Source organism: Cnephaeus nilssonii (assembly GCF_951640355.1).
Source record: "Cnephaeus nilssonii genome assembly, chromosome: 16".
Taxonomy (NCBI): Eukaryota; Metazoa; Chordata; class Mammalia; order Chiroptera; family Vespertilionidae; genus Cnephaeus; species Cnephaeus nilssonii.
In genome coordinates, this window is record NC_137087.1 from 13314982 (window position 1) to 13334005 (window position 19024).

Consider the following 19024-nt stretch of genomic DNA (forward strand, 5'->3'; position numbering starts at 1 on the left):
CAGGACATGGGGCACCATGAAGGCCCGTGCTTGTGGCTCTAGCCTGCAGCTAAGTGTCCAGTTTTTCTCTACAGCTGCCATGGGGTGGGAGCCCACATTCTGGGCTGGAGCCCTGGCCCTGTCTTCAGTGGGGAGGTCAAGGGAAAAGGTGGGTAGAGCTGGGTTTGATTCCCTGGTTGCCCTTTATTTCTCAGTGACCTTGAGCAAGTTTTGGGCATTTCTGAGCCTCCATCTTTGCTCTAAACAAGGATTAATTGCTCCTCCAGCTAGTCACCCACAAGAGAGATTCCAGGCTGCCTTGTAGGTAACTGGGGGAGGGGGTGGGACTGCCCCAGTGTGGTCTGTACGGCAGGGGGTATGCTGATGGCATCTGTCAGTCAGAGTCCAGGGCTCCCATCACCTGCTGCTAAGTGACACATACGTGCCTCTCGTGCCCTGGTGGCTGTGAGAGCTTAATGAGACATTGGGTGAGTAGATACGGGTGCCATGGAGTAAGGGACAGGTCAGAGAATAGTGACTGTTAAAGTTAGGGGGAGGCGTAACTGCTCAAGGTCTTAAGTGGCCATCTGTGGGCCAGAAACCTGGTCAGGTGAGCACCCAAACCAGCCCTACCCTGCTGCTCCAGTGGCTGACCTCACCCGAACCAGCTCTGGCCATTCTGACCTGCCTCGCCTCGCTGGACCACAGCTGTCTCTATGCCCATTTTACAGATGGCCACGCAGCTGCTGGTCAGGGGTCAAACAGCCAGGGGCTCTGCCTCTGGCCCCACACAGGAAGGGTGGCCTCTGACCCAGCTCCCAGGCTCTCTGGGGGGACACGGGCTCCCGCACCTGAGACCCACCGGGAGGCCTCCCCTTGCGTGACCCTGGAGCAGGCCCTGTCCTTCCCTGGCGGCCAGTGCTGGCTCCAGGAGCAAGGCAAATATTTACCCCGATGGTTATCCAGACGTGCCGGCCGCCCCGCCTCCTGCATTCCTGGAATACATGTTCCCTGACCTCACCATGCTAGGGGGCTGGGGGAGGCATCCAGACAGCCGTGGGTCAGCGCCAGGCCGCGGAGCGCCCTGGGCCTGGTGGGAGCCAGTGTGGTGTGGTGGGGAAGGGGCTACATAAATGCCACCTCTGGGCCTCCTTTAGGCAGCTCCTCACACCTCCTGCTTCTCTCTCTCTCTCTCTCTCTCTCTCTCTCTCTCTCTCTCTCACACACACACAAACACACACGCGCACACACACACGCCCGTGCCCATGGAGGGAGCCACGCAGCCTGCACACACACGGCAACTCTCCCGCTTGCCAGGGCTCTTCCTCCTCAGCCCCAGCAGCTCTCATGGCCTCACTCCACCTCAGCACAGCCCTGTCATCGGGGAGCTGTAGTGTCCACTTCACAGATGAAGAAACGGCCCAGCAAAGGCCAGAGGTCACGGAGCTGCAAGTGGGAGGACATGCGCTGCCTCACCCCAAACTTTCCACAGCGGGGTGGCCCCATCAGAACCCTGCCCATCCTTCCGTGCCCAAAGCACCACTTCCCCCAGGCTGCCTTCCCGATAGGCCCCATCCCAGGGGCCTTTTCCCTTTTCTGAACTCCCAGAATGTTTGATGGGTTCCTTTCGCTCTCCTCGCATAATCAAAATTGGGGGCCTGGTCACCTCTCCTGCTGGGAGAGCCTGTCATACCCCCTGCAGGCATAGCAAAGCGGGGCTCGGGGCTCGGGTGGCCCCGAGTGCTCAGGGAGGGCTGAAACCCCAAGTCTTTCCAGGAAAGAACAGGAGTGGCTGCAGGCAGCCTCGGGAGCAGGTAAGAAAGCCCCAGTGAGCTGGCTGTTGGGGTGGAGGGGCCTCCTGGGCAGGGCTGCCTGAGAACCAGGAGGTGCCCTTGGTCAATCCTCCTGTCTGTCTTCACTTCGCTCTTAGGGGAGGCAGACCAGCAGGGTCCCGCCAACCTGCTGCGGACGCATGGAACGCCAGTCTGTGCTGGGCCCTCAGGGATGCCTCCAGGTGGAAAAAGCTTCAGTGGACAGAGGCCAGTGCAAACGAGGGACACACCCTGGCACCAGGGGGGACCCAGAGAGCGAGTGCTGGGGAAGGGTAGTGGCTCTTAGAACTGTCCGCTCACCCACCTAACACCTCTGAGACTTGGTTTCCTTATTTTGAAAACAGGGGCTATAAACCAACTTCTAGGGGGTTGTTTCTTTATTTGTTCATTCCATCGATACATCCATCCATCAATCCATCCATGCATCCATTTCCTTCTTACAACAACTAATGACAGTGCCTACTAGCTGCCAGAAGAGGAAAAGAAGGAGAAGAAAGAAACTGGGGATGGCTGGGTGTGGAGAATGAAGGCAGGGCCAAAAGCCAACCGGTACACTTGCCCAGCCTGTGTGCTTCCCAAGGGTGTTGGTGCATTGTCTAAGGCAAAGTGGGTGAGACCCAAAAGAAGGGCAATTCTAGGACAAAGTGCTGGAAGGCGTGCCTGATTCAGCCTGACCGCAAAACGGGGGGGTCAGGGGCATCATCCCCTTGGGCAGAGTCTCTCATGCAGGAGGGCACCCCTCCGAGGCAAAGGCCCAGAGGCCTGGCAGGAGAAAGGCTCTGGGCTGAAGAATTATAGGTGGCACCAGTGAGCAGGGAACACTGCATTCATGGGGCAGGGACACCAGCTTCCCTGGGCACAGGCAGACACATCCCCGGGGTCCCGCCAGGGCTTCACCCCTGCCCAATCCTGATCTAATGTGTCTTCAAGGCCACGTTGGAGTGGCACCTGCTCCAGAGACCCTGTTGGGCCCGCAAGTCCTCATTTGCTCAGTGGGCATTGCCCAGGCCCAAGGAGTGATGTCCATCTATCCTGCCTCTCCGGTGCTCCGGCTCATGATGCACACTCGTGTGCCTTGCCCCCACTCAGCCCCTTGGTATTGGGCCTGTACCAAGGGGCAAATGACACCAGAGAGAGGAAGGATCCTACCCAAGCTCACAGAGCAATCAGACCCCAGTCAGGGACTGGCTCTCCTTTGCTGCAAATCTGCATCACGTTCTCACCCGGAAGCCTCCTGACTGGTCTAGTCCACACCTCCTACCAACCAGAAGCCCTGGGCTCTGGCTTGTGGGCCACTCACACTAGAGGAGGAGGAAAGGGTCTCTTCTATCCTCAAGTCATCAAATGGACAATTTCTTCTCTAATCAAGGGCAAGGACTTCACACAGATTGATGGTGCAGAGTGTGGCTTTAGGGTTCTTATACACCGGAGTTGGGGTTCAGCTCTGTCACTTACTGAGGTGTGTAATGTTGGGCAATAAACTTAGCCTCTCTGGGCCTCAGTTTCCTCAGCTGTAAAATGGGATAACAAGAATCACTACACTCACAGAATTGTAAGGACTTAACATTATTCCCATACTGCAACTTGCACAGCAAATGCTCAATAAAGAAGGACTGTCATTATCCCTGGCTTAGGCTGGCTGCCAAGTGCAGACTTGGGGTTGACCCGTGTGGAGACACTGGACCCCTTATCACAGATATGGAGAAAGGCCCAGGACTCTGGAGCCAACTCAGGAGCAGCCCCAGGGGATCTGCTTCCGGGAGACGGGCTTCACGAGGGTCACCTGCTCCCACAGAAAGGCCGGGGCACTGAGCACCCTCCAGGTGCAAGCTCTGTGCTCCCTTCCACACCCTCCATCTCATCGGACCCCATGGGTGGGCAGAGCCTCCCCCTTGTCCAGGGTCAGGGTCTTGCCTAGAGGGGCACCTAGCTGCTGGAGTTGGCCAAACCTGTGCCCTCTGGCACCCACCTGGGCATCTGCCACTCCCAATGACAATGGTCAAAACCGAATTTTCTGTCAGCACCCCGTTAGGAGCTCTGTCCCTCACCTCTGTCCATTCTGCTTGTGGTGGCCTGGCACCTGGTCCTGCACTGCCCATGTGAAGGCTGCCCTGGAGAAACACCGCTGGGTCGCCCCAATTCCCAATTCCCAATCCCCTGCAGCTTTAACGGGGCCTGGCAGAGGCTGTCCGCAGAGTCCTTGGAGGGCCCGAGTCCAAGCTGCCACCTTACAGAGGGGACGTGAGTCTGCGGAAGGACAGCCTGGTGCTGGAGGCTGGACTGTCCCTCCAGGTCTGTTTCCTCATCTGGGGCTACACTGGCTGGAGGATTAGCTGAGCTGACGTCACACCCATGACTGGTACAGGGCTGGGCAGCACCCTCGTCGTGTCGTCAGCTCGTGGGGCAGCCTGGGCCCAGGCCCTGTGCTCCCTCCACTCGAGGAGACAGGTGGGGCCATCGAGAGGCTGAAGGGCACAGGCGCTCCCAATGGCCCACGCAAACCGCCTATCACCAAGTGTCCCAATGACCCCATTCCCGGGCCAGGGCCAGGCCCCTGGCGGTCACCCTCTCCAAACAGGCATCCCTCTGGGATTCTGGCCACACGTGGGCCAGGCCAGTCTGCAGTGATGGCCAAGGGCCAGGTTTACAAACGCTGGACAAAGGAAGGTCCTGTTCTTGCTAGTAAGAAGTGGTGGGTCTGAGCACAGCACTAATGCCACCCAGGCCTGAACAAAATCCTGGTTCTGCCGCTTGCAAGCCATGTGGCCTTAGCCAAGTCCCCGAGCCTCCCCTACCTCAGTTTACTCAATGGTGCAGCGGGGAGGGAGAAGGTCTAACTGGGGCAAGTGCGTGGCCAACCCCTGGCCCGGGAGGAGCCAGGCCACGGGACCTCTTCCTGTTTGTAGGAAAGCCAGCTGTCCCCCCAGGGGCAGCCCAGTGCTGGCTGCAGGGGAACCGGTGGGAAGGCCGGGGATTGTAGGGAGTGTTAATCCTCATACTGCACTTTGCCACCTGTCCAAGATGCTCCACCAGTATAGTCACCCAGGGAAGCTCAACTAGCCCCACTGGATCCTGCACACACAGAGGAAGGTTCCAGTCCGGCCTGAGCCCTCACCCTCCCTGACCAGGGCGAGAGCTCCCTCCCCCCTGAAGCCTCCCTCACTCTGTCTGCTGAGTGGGAGGAATAATGCCTGCTTAATCCCTGGGTTGCTGAAAGGACTCTAGGAGACGGAGGACGTGGCCCGCCCCGGCGACGGGCTTCGAGGAGGTTCCCTGTTCTGTTCCACACACTGCCGGCCTTGGCCACGCTTACCTTCCCAGGCAGCCCCAGGGCCCAGCCCCGTCAAAGCATCACACACCCAGAGCCCGTCCCAGGGCTCCCACCAGGAGGCACGAGGGACCCCCGGTGCTTCCCAGCCAAGCCTGCAGGACCAGCAGAGGGTGCCCCTTTCTTCTCCCTTCTCGGGATGCTCTCTGCCTTCTCTCAGAAAGAGGGGCTCCCTCAGCCCAGCAACTCAGTGAGATTCTCGGGGGATCTCCCCACACACCTGTCCATCACTCCTGGGGATTGGCAGCCTGTTTGCTAGGGCTGGGCCCCTGATGGGCTAAGAGGAGGGGCCGAGGCCAGCCCCATGATGGACTTCTGCCTGTTGCCCACAGCACCCAGCACAGGGCTGGCAGGAATGAGCCCCCAGAACGTTTGCTGGATGAACGAATGAGCGGTGGTGGGAAGTGTGGTGGGAAACAGATGCAGATCAGAGCACACAGAGGTTAACACTTGCGCGGCGCTGACCACGTCCGTACCGGGTCCGGCCCTACAGACACTATTTATATAGCAAACCCACTTGGTCTCCGCAGCAGTTCTATAAAGCAATGTCATTCCCATTTCACAGAGGCTCGGAGACGGACGTCGCCTGCGCAGTGTTAGAAAGTGGCAGAGCTGATTGAGTGCCGGCCCTGGGCTCCAGGATCCACACGCTGTCCCGTGTGTCCTGGAGAGCAGACCGACCAAGGCTGCACACAGAGGTTTCCCCCAGGGCTGCAGGCCCCGCCCCCAGGGTCTGATTTAATTGGTGTGGGTGGGCTGTCTTTCTAAGCTGTTCTGGCTCCCAGGTGGGCAGGGGCTGAGAACCCCTGGCCAGCCCCACCCTTACTCCGCAATGGGGAAACTGGTTCGGAGAGGGAGGGGACACTCCCCAGGTCTCCCTGCACGTTGGGGAGGGGGAGCCTGTGATCTGAAGTTCAGTCCCCCGACTTCTCCATCGTGGGCTTTCAGCTCATAGCAACAGTGCACCATCCCTGCAGCCAGCCGCCCACGGTGCAGGTGTGGGCGGGAGGGCTGAGGCAGACAGGCGCAGGGAAGCTAGAACAGTGCGCAGCCAGATGACACACAGGCCCAGCCGTTCCTGACTCACGGCCACCCATCCTGTGACTCCACCCACCGCCAGCGTCCCCACCCTGGCTTCTACCCCACAGCCCACTGCAGCCACCAGTCACCTCCCATTTCGGACCAGAAAGCCACAGAGGGAGGAAGAAGCAGTGGGGCCCCACCCAGGGCTGGGTGGGAAACCCAGACTACCCCGAGCTGGGGGCGGGGAGGACAACGCTGGGACACGCAGAGGAAGCGGCACTGGTGCTGACCCCTGCCCCTCCCTGCAGCACCGCATTCTCCCAGCCTGCGCTAGCCCCCGCCCTGTGGACCTCGCGTCTACAGGAGGAAAACTGAGGCCTGACGCCCACCTGGGCCGACTTCCGTAGCCACGTGATTCCCCACACCTGGATGAGCATGCCAGGCTTTCCCACCGCCAGTTCCTCTCCCTGAGAATGCATTCCCCCTCCGTCCAAGAACCTTCCATGGCTCCCACTGTCTACAAGGTTCAGCTCTTACTCTTCAGCCTCATATTCAAGGCCCTATAACCTTCCCCTACACGTCTGTGTCTCGGCCTCTGTACCCGAGGCCTGGAATGCCCTGGCCCGTGTGGACTGACACCCTGGGAAAGAAATTAACACCCACCAGGAGCCACAGGGGTCCAGACCCTGTTCCCAGGTCTCCAGGACTCCTCACAGATCCTTACGACACTGGCTCTGAAAGGCAGATGCAGACTGCGGCTGAGCTGTCACCACCCACTGGGAGGAACTTGGGTTGTTGGGACCTATGGTGTCCCTGTCGCTGACAAGCTTTCGGCTGGCCCGCGAGCTCAGGGTGGCGCTAAGTCTGTGTTAACCATCCAAAGTCATGGCGACTTGGGTCTACTCACCTTGGTGTCCTGACTCTCCCTTCGGCCCCCTTGAGAAAACAGCTAATCCTGGGCGTTAGCCCCAGCTGACACTAAGCTGGGTTTGGGCTGGGGGCTGCCCAGGGGGAGGTGTCATGGATCAGACATGCTGCACAGTTGTGGGGGCCAAGGGCACTGACTCTGGGGCCAGCTGCCCAGTGCAAAGCCCAGTGCAACCATCCTGGGCAGGTCGATTCACCTCTCTGTGTCTCAGTTTCCTAGTCTGTGGGAAACAGGAGGAGTGACCTCCCGGAGTCGCTGTGATGACCATGAACTTCTGTAAGGAAAGTACGAGAGCAGCCCCTCCATGGGGTGCTGTCTTAGCGTTTGGCCTGTTCCTCCCTGCACCTTAGGCTCAACACCACATCCAAAGGAAAACCCAAAGGCCTCAGAGCACCTACTGGAGGGAGGGGGAGGGTGGCGGGAGCTGTCCCTTAGCACTGCTCTCTCCAGCCCCAGCCTCAGGCCTGCTAACCTGGCCCACATGCCTAATGGCAGCAGAGGGATCTCCCACGCCCCACCTCCAGCTCCGGGGGAGGGAAAAAGGAGGGCTCCTTCCTGGGCAGAGGTGCCCAGCTTTGCCCGTGTTGTCAGCGATGGAATGACCCAGAGAGGGGCCATGCCAGCATCACCCTGTCTGCCACGGAGACACCGGCAGGCACCCATGTCTCTCTCCCTGCTTGGGGGTCATCATGGACAAAGCGCCCTTGGCTGGGATGCGTGACAGGAGTCTGGGCAGTTAATCCCAACGTGGTTGCCCTTAAAGGATACAAAATTCACCCTCCCCCAACCCTTTGTCCATGGGATGCTCGCAGCTGGGCAGAGCTCCTTTCTCTGGCTTTTCTTTCTACAGATGAGGCCAGAGGGGTTGAGTGACTTGCTCAAGGGACCAGTGAGCTGTGGTAGATCCTAGACCCCAAACCCCGTTCTCTGGGCTCCCAGGCCTAGCCCCACTTAGAGCTTCTCTCTCCAGGCCCATAAAGGTGCCTGGCTGTCTGGGAGAAGATAAGTCATCAGCATGTGTGGGGTGAGGAATGGGTGTGGGCCCAGAGCTTCCACCAGCGGGAGGGGGTCAGAACAGGTCAGGGGCAGGGCAGCCCAGAGCTGAGGTCCCGCTTCCTCTCTCAAGAGGGCATGATTCCTGGCAGCAGCTCCCACGGGAAATAGTAGAAGCGCCACCCTTGGGAACATGGGGTGGGACGGGGGGTGCCTGGGCAGGGTTTCCTGTTGTGGGGGCGGTGGCCACTTACTGAGGCCCAGTGACCTGTGTGGCTGTGGCCCTGGGGCCAGGCCAGCATTGGGTTTCGCCTCATCCCTGGCTCAGACCCAGTTCACCCTGAGTCCCATCCTCCAGGCCCGCCCTGGCTTCCTGTCCCATAGGTCCCACCCAGCCTGGGAGGCAGGGAGGGCCCCGTGGAGCCTCCTCAGAAGTGCCAAAGTTTTCTGGAGCAGGAGTGGGCAGGCCGCCCTGGCCTGTTCGGTGGCCTCTGACCTCTGATCTCGACCTCCAGCGATTTGTTTTCTAGCAGGAGGCCTTGGCAGAAGTACCACTGGGGTGTTTTCCTAGTAACTCACAACTTCAGGCACAGCTGAGCAGGATCAGCCCCCTGCCCGCCCCGAGCAGTCGGATCACTGCTCCCCCAACTCTGGGCAGAGGGGCAGGGTCATTTTGGGGCCGTGCCGAAGGGACTAGGACAAGGGGAGAAGGGGAAGTGGGACCCATTTCAGGCCTCCAGGGCAGGACTTCCTAGTGGTCAGAGATGAGCAGCTGTGTGGCAGTTCCTGCAGAGGGGTGGCCTCCCAGCCGGGCAGCACAGCCCCCACACTAGGGACAAGGTGACATCAAACCCTCAGAGCAAGACCCCTTCATCCCACCCAGCTTCGCATGCCTGGGTCCTTAAAGTGCCAGCCGTCTGGGTGGGATGGGAGCTTGGCCCAGGGTGCTGTGGGCCCACCATGGTCTGGGCCTCAGGAGCTGCGCTCACCTGTCCTCTAGGGGGCTATGCTGGAGTGGAGAGGTTGGTGGCCTGGCCCAGTGAGAGGGAGCGGTTTGAACAGAGGCCCTCCCCTGCTTTCCTAGGGCACAGGCTACAGGAGGTCGTGGCAGCTCAGGTCTCTCTCAGGCTGCTCTGGAAACAGGTGCCTCAGAAAGCACTGCCAGGACGAGCGGGACCCCTCCAGCTGCCTGTGGGCCCTCCATGGACAAAAGCCTCTTGTCACTCAGTTTGGGGATGAGTGCAGATGGGAGATGGTTTGGGGCTGAATGGGCTGGTCTTGTCTGAGAGCACCCCCGGGACAGGGGCAGAGCTGGGGTTCCGGGCTCCCGCCTGTACCAGGGGCACCTCAAGGACCTCCCCGTGAAGGCTGACAGCCAAACTCACAGCAGTCCCCGGGGCCATGCCGGGAAGGCGGGGCTGCCCAGCGCAGGACACTGCCCACACTACTCCCATCCAACAGGCGCTGGGCGGTCTGCGGACTCCACTGAGCTTCTGCCTGGAGGGAGCAACTCTTGAGAAGGGTTCGGTCAGGAGGCTGAAGGCCTGAAGTGAGCAGGGTGGACCACAGAGCCAGGCTTCAGCCCCACTGGGCGGCCAGGGCACAAGTTACCAGGAAGAGTTTCTAAGACAGCCATGTGCAGGACTGAGCCTCTTGACCCTGGGGGCATGCGAGGCCAGGCCAGGACACTCGGGCCTAGGCGGCCTTCCGGAACGCTAGCCCAGTAGCTTATAGCCACCCCAGGCCAGAACCCACATGTCGTCATGGGTGGCAGGATGGCTGGCCTGTGTCACCAGCTCAGCCACTGGCCACCAGCTCCATCCCTTTTCTGTATGGGAGCGTCCCAGCTGGAACAGCCTTGAGCTCAGGAGCCCAGCCCGGTAGGACACCCTCAAATCTATCACAAGCGAGACCAGGTCTTCCCACGCTCTATGTGCTCAAACACCAGCCCACCAGGGGAAAAGTATGCCTAAGCTTCCCAAGAACCCAGGGCATCCTGTGGGGTCTGCTAACCCTGACCCCCACCCCATGATGGCCCCTCTCCTGGGCGTCACCTTACCCTGGACCCGCAGCCCTGGAGATGCTGCTGGAGGTGGGCTGGGCAGGGCACATGTGTCTCAGGGAGCACAGGTCTGGCACAGACTTGGCTGCCAGGAATGGTTTGTCAAAGAAGGAGAGGGGGATGCACAGACACAGGATGGGCCCTCAGAAGCATGGACCCAAGGCCACTACAGCCTCTTCCTCCACCAGGCCCGAGGGGCGCTGTGCCCTTACAGCTAAGCCACACCATACAGGCCAGGCAAACCTGGAGGAAGGCAGAAGGACATCTGCCATTTCTTCTGAGGCTCTGCTGCCCAGAGGGGTTTGGGGAGGCCCCAGAAGTCCCTGCGCTCTGCTGTTATCTGTTTGGGAAGCCTGGCTCCAGCTCTACCACTCTGAAGGAAGGGGACCCTGGGACCTGAGCCCCAGCTGCTCAGCCTACAAGGGACTCAGTGACATCTCTCCCCCTTGCCTGCCACCCCTACCCAGCTCTAGGGTTCGCCTCCTGGAATGGCAGCGGTGGGCCGATCTGCCTTAGGACCAGGGTCTTTGCTCTATGAAAAATGGTCCTGCCCCTCCGACAGGAGGAAAGCATGGCAGGGGTATGGGATTCTGACAACCCCACACCCCAGCCCGGCACAGGTCCTGGCACACAGTAGGTGCTCCATCTGTTGACTTAAGCAGAGGCTTGCTGGATACATGAGGGAAGGCCTGACGTGGGCTTTCCTGCCGAGGGGTCAGGGCTCAGCAGCCACTCCGGGGACACGACAGACAGTGGCCATGCCCACATGTGCCCCTCTCTCTGGCCAGGGCTCTGCCTCTTTGAGCCCCCCTTGGACAGAGAGTGCCTGCCCTCTCTGTTTCGGGGCTGGGAGCATTCTCTGTAGTCAGCAAGTCTAATACCTTCTCTTGACAGGTGGAGGTGGGGAGCCAGGGAGAGCAGGGGATCAGAGCAGGGCCATTCCCAGGCCAGGCCTCCTCACACCGAATCCAGAGGCCCAAGAACTGCATGCCCGGCTCAGGGCTGCCCTCTGTCCCCGCGATCTTCAGGTCGCCGCCCACGCCTGTGTGGCCCCCTCCCCTGGCTCCATGTCTTAGCTGCCTGGCTACAGCCAGCCTGAACTGCTTACTTAAACAAACAGGGAAAGTGGCCACGTGACTGGCTAAGGTTTCCTAGACCAGGGACACACACACACACACACACACACACACAGACACGCACGTACATACACGCACACTCGCTGCAGGTCAGGTGGTTGGTTATGTGGCCCAGCAGGGCAGGGACTGGGCCGGCTCAGGTTTCTTGTCTCTGAAGGACAAGTGATCGGCCTGCCTTTCCTCACCCAAAAGAATGCCTTCTCCAAACACTTGTTTTCTGCTTCCTGGACGCGCCAGGGACGTGCTGGATGGGAATGCGGGGGGGGGGGGGGGGGGGGGGGTGCGGGGAGAAGTGGGAGTGGAGGGAAGGACACAGCCTCCTGGCCCTCGGTCTGGTGTTTTCCTTCCGCCCTCCCCACCCAGAGGGCAGATGCCTGCTGGGAAACTGTGGTGGCCCAGCGGCTCTCGGCTCTCACGCAGGGGAATCCAGAGCCCAGAACGCGGATGTGGGGCAGGAGGGGAGCCGAGGTTTTCCCCGAGGGAGACAGAGACAGGCCTGGAAGGCCTTGCACCCGGAGCAGCGGTTTGGCAGTGGGACTCCACAGCCTGGGCCCGGGCGTCCAGGGAACGAGAACAGTGGAGAAGGGAGCTTCCAGTCCACCTGGCAGAGCACGGCTGCCTTTGGGCTGCTGTTTGGGAAAGGTCTGGCCACGTGACTGGCTACGGTTTCCTAGACCAGGGTCTTGAGGGCTGCTCTAGCTTTGGGGGGTCTATGCCTCAGATGCCCCACAGACTGGCAGCCTGTCACACAGCCCTGAGGGGAGCCCCCGAAAGGAGAAGGAACCCACCTCTCCTGGCAGGCAGCGCTGAGACCTGTTCCAGGTGGACCACGCACCAGCTCTGTGGGGGGCGGGGGCGGGCATCTGAGTGGCTTCCATCCCCCCGGCCTCAAGCCGGGCCCCGACCCTAGCAGCCGCGCTGCAGAGGCGCCTTGGGCAGGGCACGAGGAGGTGAGGGGCATGGCCAGAGCACCCAAATAAGAACCAAGCCCCTCTCCTATGCTGTCTCATTACGTTCTCACCACAGCCCTACGAGGCGGTCATGTTGTCACCCCATTTACAGACGGGGGATCAGCAACCTGACAGCCACGGTTGGTAAGGGTTGGATCAGGAGCTGCACCCAGAGAGGCCAGCTCTGGTGTTCGTGTCCTACCAGTTTCCGGGGTACCAGAGGCCGGCGCCTGGACAGGGCTGGGCACAGATCTCTAAGCAGGTGCCCAGGGCCAGGCCCTCATTCTCCAGGGACGCACACCCAGCCAGCCCCTCCTCCTCCGCCTGTCCCACCACTCGGAGCAGCCCTGGCACGTGGCTTTGTGAAGGGCTCTAGGATGGAAAAGGAAGAGGTGGAGACATAAAAGAGAAGAAAATGTGGGGAAGGGGAGAACATGGGGTACAAACAAGAACAGAGAGAGAGAGAGAGAGAGAGAGAGAGAGAGAAAGCTAGGTTGGGGTGGGAGATAGTGGAGAAAAATCGGAAATGGAAGAACAGCAAGAGTGAAAGAGAGAAGGAGTGACAGAGAAATGGAGAGAGAAGATGGGAGAAACAGCACTGGGAAAGAGGGCAGGAAGGAGGGAGGGAGGAAGGAGAGGGGCAGGGAAAGCAAAGCCAGAGAGAACAGAGGCGAACAGAGGGAAGAAGGAGCAGCTCGAGAGGAAGAAGGGAAGGAAGGAAGGAAGGAAGGAAGGAAGGAAGGAAGGAAGGAAGGAAGGAAGGAAGGAAGGAAGGAAGGGAGGGAGGGGAGGAGGTGGGAGGTGACCCACAGGGAAGGGCCAGAGGATGGAGCGAGCAGGAGCGAAGGAGAAAGACAGACAGGCAGAGGGAGGTCAGGGCAGGAGAGGGCCTTGGTAACGGGAGAAACAGAGAGAAAGCACAGCCGCCCACCGAACATTAAATACCTAACAGGAGATGACAAATCAAATGGGAATTACTGCGGTAAAAACATAATTAGAAACTTGATTGAAGTTAAACAGAATTTACATAACACTGCAAATTAACTTTACACGGAAACTATTCACGGGGAAGGCAATGAAAAGGCATTTCATTAGTAATCTATATTTAAACAATAGGCACAATGGAGCCTTCTGATGAGGAACTTGGTGCCTTCAATCTGAGCGAATGCCAAAGGCCAGGGGGGGACAGAAGGCAGTGGGTGCTCCAAGAGGAAGCGGGCGGGGTCCAGGTCGGGTGGGTGGGGGTGGGTGGACACGGTAAACCAGATCAGATTCTGGTGTAGGTTCTGCCCTTGACTTGCTGTGTGGCCATGGCCTAGTGTCTTACCGTCTCTGGCCCTCTGTTTCCTCACCTACAAAAGGAGGAAGCTGGAGAGCGGGTTTACGTGGAGGTGCCTGCAGGGCCGGATATTGTAGAAGAGCCGGGGAGATGGCAGAGGGCATCGGGCAAGAGTGCTCAGGATTCAGACAGACCTACACTTCTACACTTTCACTGCACTGCACTGGTCTGGCCTGTCCTCCCCAGAGAAGTCCATCACAGCTCCACCCCCACCACTAATTAGCTCTGGCATATGCCAGCTTCGCCCTCTCCGGCCCTGATTTACCCATCTGCTCAATGGGGATATGTCCACGCGTGCCCAACGTCACACAGGCGGGGGGGGGGGGGGGGCGGATTTAGGGAGATATCGGTGGGGACAGGCTTAAAGAAAAGTGAGTCTAAGGCACAGGATTACTTGTCGCATCCGAGGGGCACACTAATGAGATGACCGGGGCAGCCTGCCATGGAGCACGCATCATCCGAGCAGCTTCCCTCAGCTCCCCCACCCAGTCCCCGAAGCAGCCAGAGGCAGACATCCCTGAGGGACTCAGGGGTCACAAAGTCCCTGCTGGGCTCCCCCTCCTAGTCTCAGTGTGGAGAAGTCTCCCAAGCCTCCCCCACACCCCAGTCCCATCAGCCTCTGGCGGTCGGGCTGGTCCGTGCCCCTGCAAACCCCCGGCGGTGTGGTGTGCATGCTCCTCCCACGCTCATCCCACCCGGAGCACCACGCTGAGCACTGGCCCACCCTATCCTCAAGGCTGGTTCAGGGACAGGGGCCTCTCGCAGGCGCCGTGAACGAGCTGGGCCCCTCTCTCCACTGAGAGCTGAGTGCCAAGTGAGAAACACAGCAGACGCACAAGGGCGGACGCCTTCCCCCGACCCCCGACCCCCAACGCACACACCTGCCCACCAAAGGCAGAGCGCTCGGCTGCTCTAACTGCTGAGCATCAGCAGGCAGCTCTGACGCGCACTCACAGTCCACGAGGTTTCTAGTTTCTTTTAAGATCAAGGATCCAGACGGTGCTTAGGGATTCAACAGGGAGGTGTTGGGTGCCCTTCCCCCTGCAGGCAGCCACCTCTAGAGCCAGTGTTTTCAGACAAGCACTCCAGGCAAAGGGGAGGCCTCAGGGGCCCAAGAGCCCAAGAGCGGAGGGAGGAGGTCAGGAGATGGAGGGGAAGCTTCTTAAAAGAAAGCGCCAAGTATGCAGACCTCAGGGCAAGAGGTTCGGCTGAGCCCAAGGAATGCCCGCCAGAGTGACAGGGAGGGTCCCGCACATGAGCAAACCCACAGCCCAGCCAGACACCCATGGGCCTGGGCCCCTGTGTGGCCAGGTGTGGAAGCTGCTCTGGTCCCTTCTCCCTCTCTACCACCTCTCTCCACACATGGCTCATTTTATTGAGGCCTCTGAGCCTTCGTTAATGCTGTTCCGTCTGCCTGAGGTGTCCTTTCCCTCTTTGCCAGCAAAATCTTCCCCATCCATGACGAGCCCGCTGTCTCAGTTCTCCTCCCTGCCTGGCTACACCTTCCCGGTCTGCTTACTGCCCACCCCCCTCCTTCCCTCGCTCTGGGGGCTGGGTGCCCGGTGACAGTGACACAGGCTCAGGCTGTGGTCTGCTCTAGCTCCACACCCTCCCGCAACAGCATCCATACACGACAGCTACCACATTTGTACCTCCAGTCGGGACGCACGCTGCCTCCCAGACTCATCCATCCGACGGCCTGCTCAGCCCTTCCACTTGGAAGCCTCAAAGCCATCGCAAACGTAACTTGTCTAAACACAGCTCCTCGCTCCCTTCAGCCGCCCCTGCCGTCAGCCCTGGCGGAGTAAACGGACCGTCTCTGCTCTGCCAGGGCTCCAGTCTCACACCCATGGCCTTCCTCGACTCTCCCCCTCTTCTCTCATCCTCTACCTCAAATCCACCGGCCACAAGCTCGGCCGCAAGATCTTTAAATTATATTCGGACTTCAATGGCCTCCCACCCACCTCTCCCCCTACCGCCGCCACCCCTGCCTGGATGTGGCCCGCAGCCTCCCAGCCATCCCCGGGCTCCCCTCTTGCCCATCTACATGAGGGGGTCCCCAGGCTCTCTCTGCCTTCTCCTTCTACCCTCCACTTCACTCCAGCCTCGTGACTTCTCTGCCAATTCCTTGAGCACCCCAAGTGCACCCCAGTCCCCACCTCCTTGGGTTCAGGTCTCTGTTCCAATGCCACCTGGTCAGAGGCCTCCCTTGACCATCTTTTGTCAAAGATCACTTTACTCCACCTGCAAACGTGGTTACTTTACTTAGTTAACTTCCCTTCTTGAAATTTAGCATCACCGGACATGTTATATACCACGTTCGGAGTATTTATTGTCCATTTCTGCTCGTGAGAATGGAAGCGCCGTGAGGAAAGGGAATTTTGTCAGTTTTTCCCAGCTCAGAGACTTTCCCAGGAAACATTGGGGCGTGAATAAGTGAACAGTGCCTCTTCCCCCGGGAAGCCTTCCCCGAATGCCTGCCTGCAGAGCCGGCACACGGCCCCTCCCCGTGCAGGCAGACACTCTGGCTCTGGGACCAGGTGTCCCCCTCCATCGCTGATTGCACTTTTTCAGGGCAGGGCTGGATCTGATCGTCTTCAAAAGCCATCCCTCAGCGTGGGCCGGGCCTGGTGTAAGCGGTGAGTGAATTAATGAGTAAACGGATGGTTAGAAGAGTGGGTGGATGGGTTGATGAGCAGATGGACAGATGAAGGAGTAAATGGAAGGATGGTTGGATGGGAGGATGGAGAGATAGCTAGATGGCTAGGTGAGTGGATAAGCGGTGGGTGGATGGACAGGCCCACCACAGGCACACAGGTAAGACTGGCGGTTGCGTGAGATCGACAGCTGGACTTCTCTGGGGAGGACAGGCCAGACCAGTGCCGTGCAGTCAAAGTGTAGAAGCTGATATGGCAAATGGGATACAGCAGAGCTGCTCCGATGTGGCCAGAGCTGGCTGCGGACCCTTGGCAAGCCCATTAACTTCCCTGTGCCTTGGTCTTGTGGTCTAAAAATACCGATAACAATTCTTACGCAGAGAAATCCCTTTGGAGTTTAAATACTACCACAGCCACAGCTCCAGCTCCAGTGAGATGCCTCTCAGCCAAGTCTGCATTAGGAACCCTCTTCCCAAGCCCCAAGGGGCCCTGCTGACCTCATGGCCTCCATGCTACTCCCACCAGAGCCGGGACCCCTGATTCAGAGTTCTCAAGAATTAGGGGACCCATTTTAGAGATGGACAAACTGAAGCCCAGCAGCACTTTGTGCTGGACACACAAGGAGTTGCAAGAAGCCTGCAGTCTGGGTCAGGAAAGGCTGGGGGAAAGTCTGGCCACCTCGCCCCTGGCCAGGTCTCAGGAGAAGGTGCAGTGGCCTGGGCATCAGGGCGCTGGGGATCTGGTGTTACCTTTCTAGGTCTGGCAGCGGAGTGATGGACCTCGGCTCTTTTCACACCCCTCGCAGCATTGGCCTGACGCCAACGGCCTCCTCCTCGTCCTGGGGACACAAGAGAGACGGACACGTGTGAGCAGCCAGGGACAGACAGCCGCCCACGGCCTCCCACCTCTGCTCCCGCCGCTGGCTCTGGGCGCCTCTTGGGCCACTGAAGCAGCTCCCCAGCCTGCGCACGCCAAGCCTACGCCTCCTAGCAGGAGTCTTAAAAATGTGGTCAATATATCTGTTTTGCTTCTTCTGGGGCTCAGGGGCTTTGTGCTGTCTCTTTCTTCCTGGTGAGAAAAGCAGAGAGCCGTGGCCCCCCTGTGCGGCCCCCTGTGCGCCCGGGCAGGGGGACGGGAGAAGTGGCGGGTATTTTTAGCGGCCTAAGAGCCCCGCAGTGTTCCCTCGCTGGGCCTGCCTGGCTCCGGGGAATTATCTCACACGGCCGGCAGCCACTTCCAAAGCCACTCTGTGACCCCTGCCTGAATTCCTTCCTCATTATGAATCGCTCACCAGACCTCTGACCACACTCGGAGCCATTTTATGTGCGTGCACCTCCCCGCAGAACCGGCTGGCGTCCCGCCTCCCCCGCGTGCAGGGCCACACGGTTTGCTTACAGCTGACAGGAAGCTCAGAACCAGAGTTTAAAACAGAGAAGAGCCCTGGCCATCACTCATTTTGCGTTCCCCGAACTTCAGGCCTTTGTGACTCTTGGTCCTCGCTGAGTCCTATCTGAGCGATGACTTAATATTTATCTTTACTTCAAGTCACTTTTTTTTTTTTTTAAGCTCCAATCTGGTCTTGTCCAAAGCAATCATATCCGTGAAATAGCTGGTTTGATATGCTAGGTATATATTTCTAATACACCTTAATAAATATTTAACTAAGGAAACAAAAATATACGCTCTTTCGGGCACTAATTCTAGAAACTTTTCACAGGTTACCGGAGTTCCGAAGGCCAAGCTCTGGCAGACTCACTATTGTTTATCGACCCTCTTCTGTGTGGAAGGAGAGAGGCATGGGAGGGGTGCTTGGTAGACAGGACCCCAGAAAAGTTAGCAAATAAGGCCACGGGAGGGGAGGGGCCGAGCCAGCGAGCATGCCGTGTTATTTTTTTTTAAATTACTTTATTGATTAAGGTATCACATATTTGTCATCAACCCCCTCCCCCCGTTCCCTTCCCAAACCCCCCCACACGCAAGCCCTCCTCCCCCTGTTGTCCGTGATCACTGGTTAGGCTCATATGCAAGCACACAAGTCCTTTGGTTGATCTATGAGCATGCCGTGTTTAATGCTGACCTTTCTTCCCACCGCTGGGTGAGACCCTTCACCCAGCGTGGACTCTGCTGTGAGAACCTAGGAACTGGGCTCCAGGCCTTGTGAGAGATTTGGCCCCAGGAGGGGACGACCCAGCGCAGGACGCCAGGCCATGCAGGGCTGCCGAGGGTCCGAGATGCATCCCTCCCAGGTGCCCTGAGGCCTCTGGCTCCCCTTGGCCCCTTTCCTTTCGACCCCCCCAGGCCGGAGTTGGTCAGCAGGGGCTGGAAGTCTGTCCCCTCTCTGGTTAGATTCGGAAGCACAGAACGCAGTCCTGGGCTCCACCATCTGAGCTCCTGCCCTCAGCTCCTGTGGGCTCCTGGGGTGCCCTCTGGCTCCCTATGTGCCTGGGTCCCCTGGGGGTGCCTTCGGGGGTAGATCCTAGTGACCCCGGAGGCCCCACCTTGAGAGTCTCAGGCCTCGCTGAACTTCTCTGACTCCTCCAGCTCTGCCCATGGCTGGAGACCCCGGCTGGGCCCCTCTGCGGAGAACAGGATGTGGTATCAGGAGGTGAAAGAGAGTGTGGGGTCGGGGTGGGGAGTGGCCTCGGGAAGAGACTTCCTGAAGCCAGATCGGTTTACCACAGTCAGTTGGGCCCAGGACGGCACAGCTGTGAGTTATAAATGTCCCTGTCAGAGCCCGGGACAAGAGGCCCTGCTGCCAGTGGAGGCGCCAGGGCCCACGGCTCCACTCCACTCCTCC

At 59.3% G+C, this 19024-nt stretch overlaps 1 protein-coding gene across 3 annotated transcripts in view; it reads right to left on the reverse strand.

Annotated features, from left to right (window-relative positions):
- ZMIZ1 (zinc finger MIZ-type containing 1) overlaps nucleotides 1-19024 on the reverse strand; it is a 222608-nt gene that overhangs the window by 141533 nt on the left and 62051 nt on the right. For all 3 annotated transcript variants that reach the window (XM_079793044.1, XM_079793043.1, XM_079793042.1), the window contains exon 3: nucleotides 16977-17065. The gene's annotated coding sequence lies outside the window, so the exon portion shown is untranslated. The remainder of the gene's footprint in view (nucleotides 1-16976; nucleotides 17066-19024) is intronic.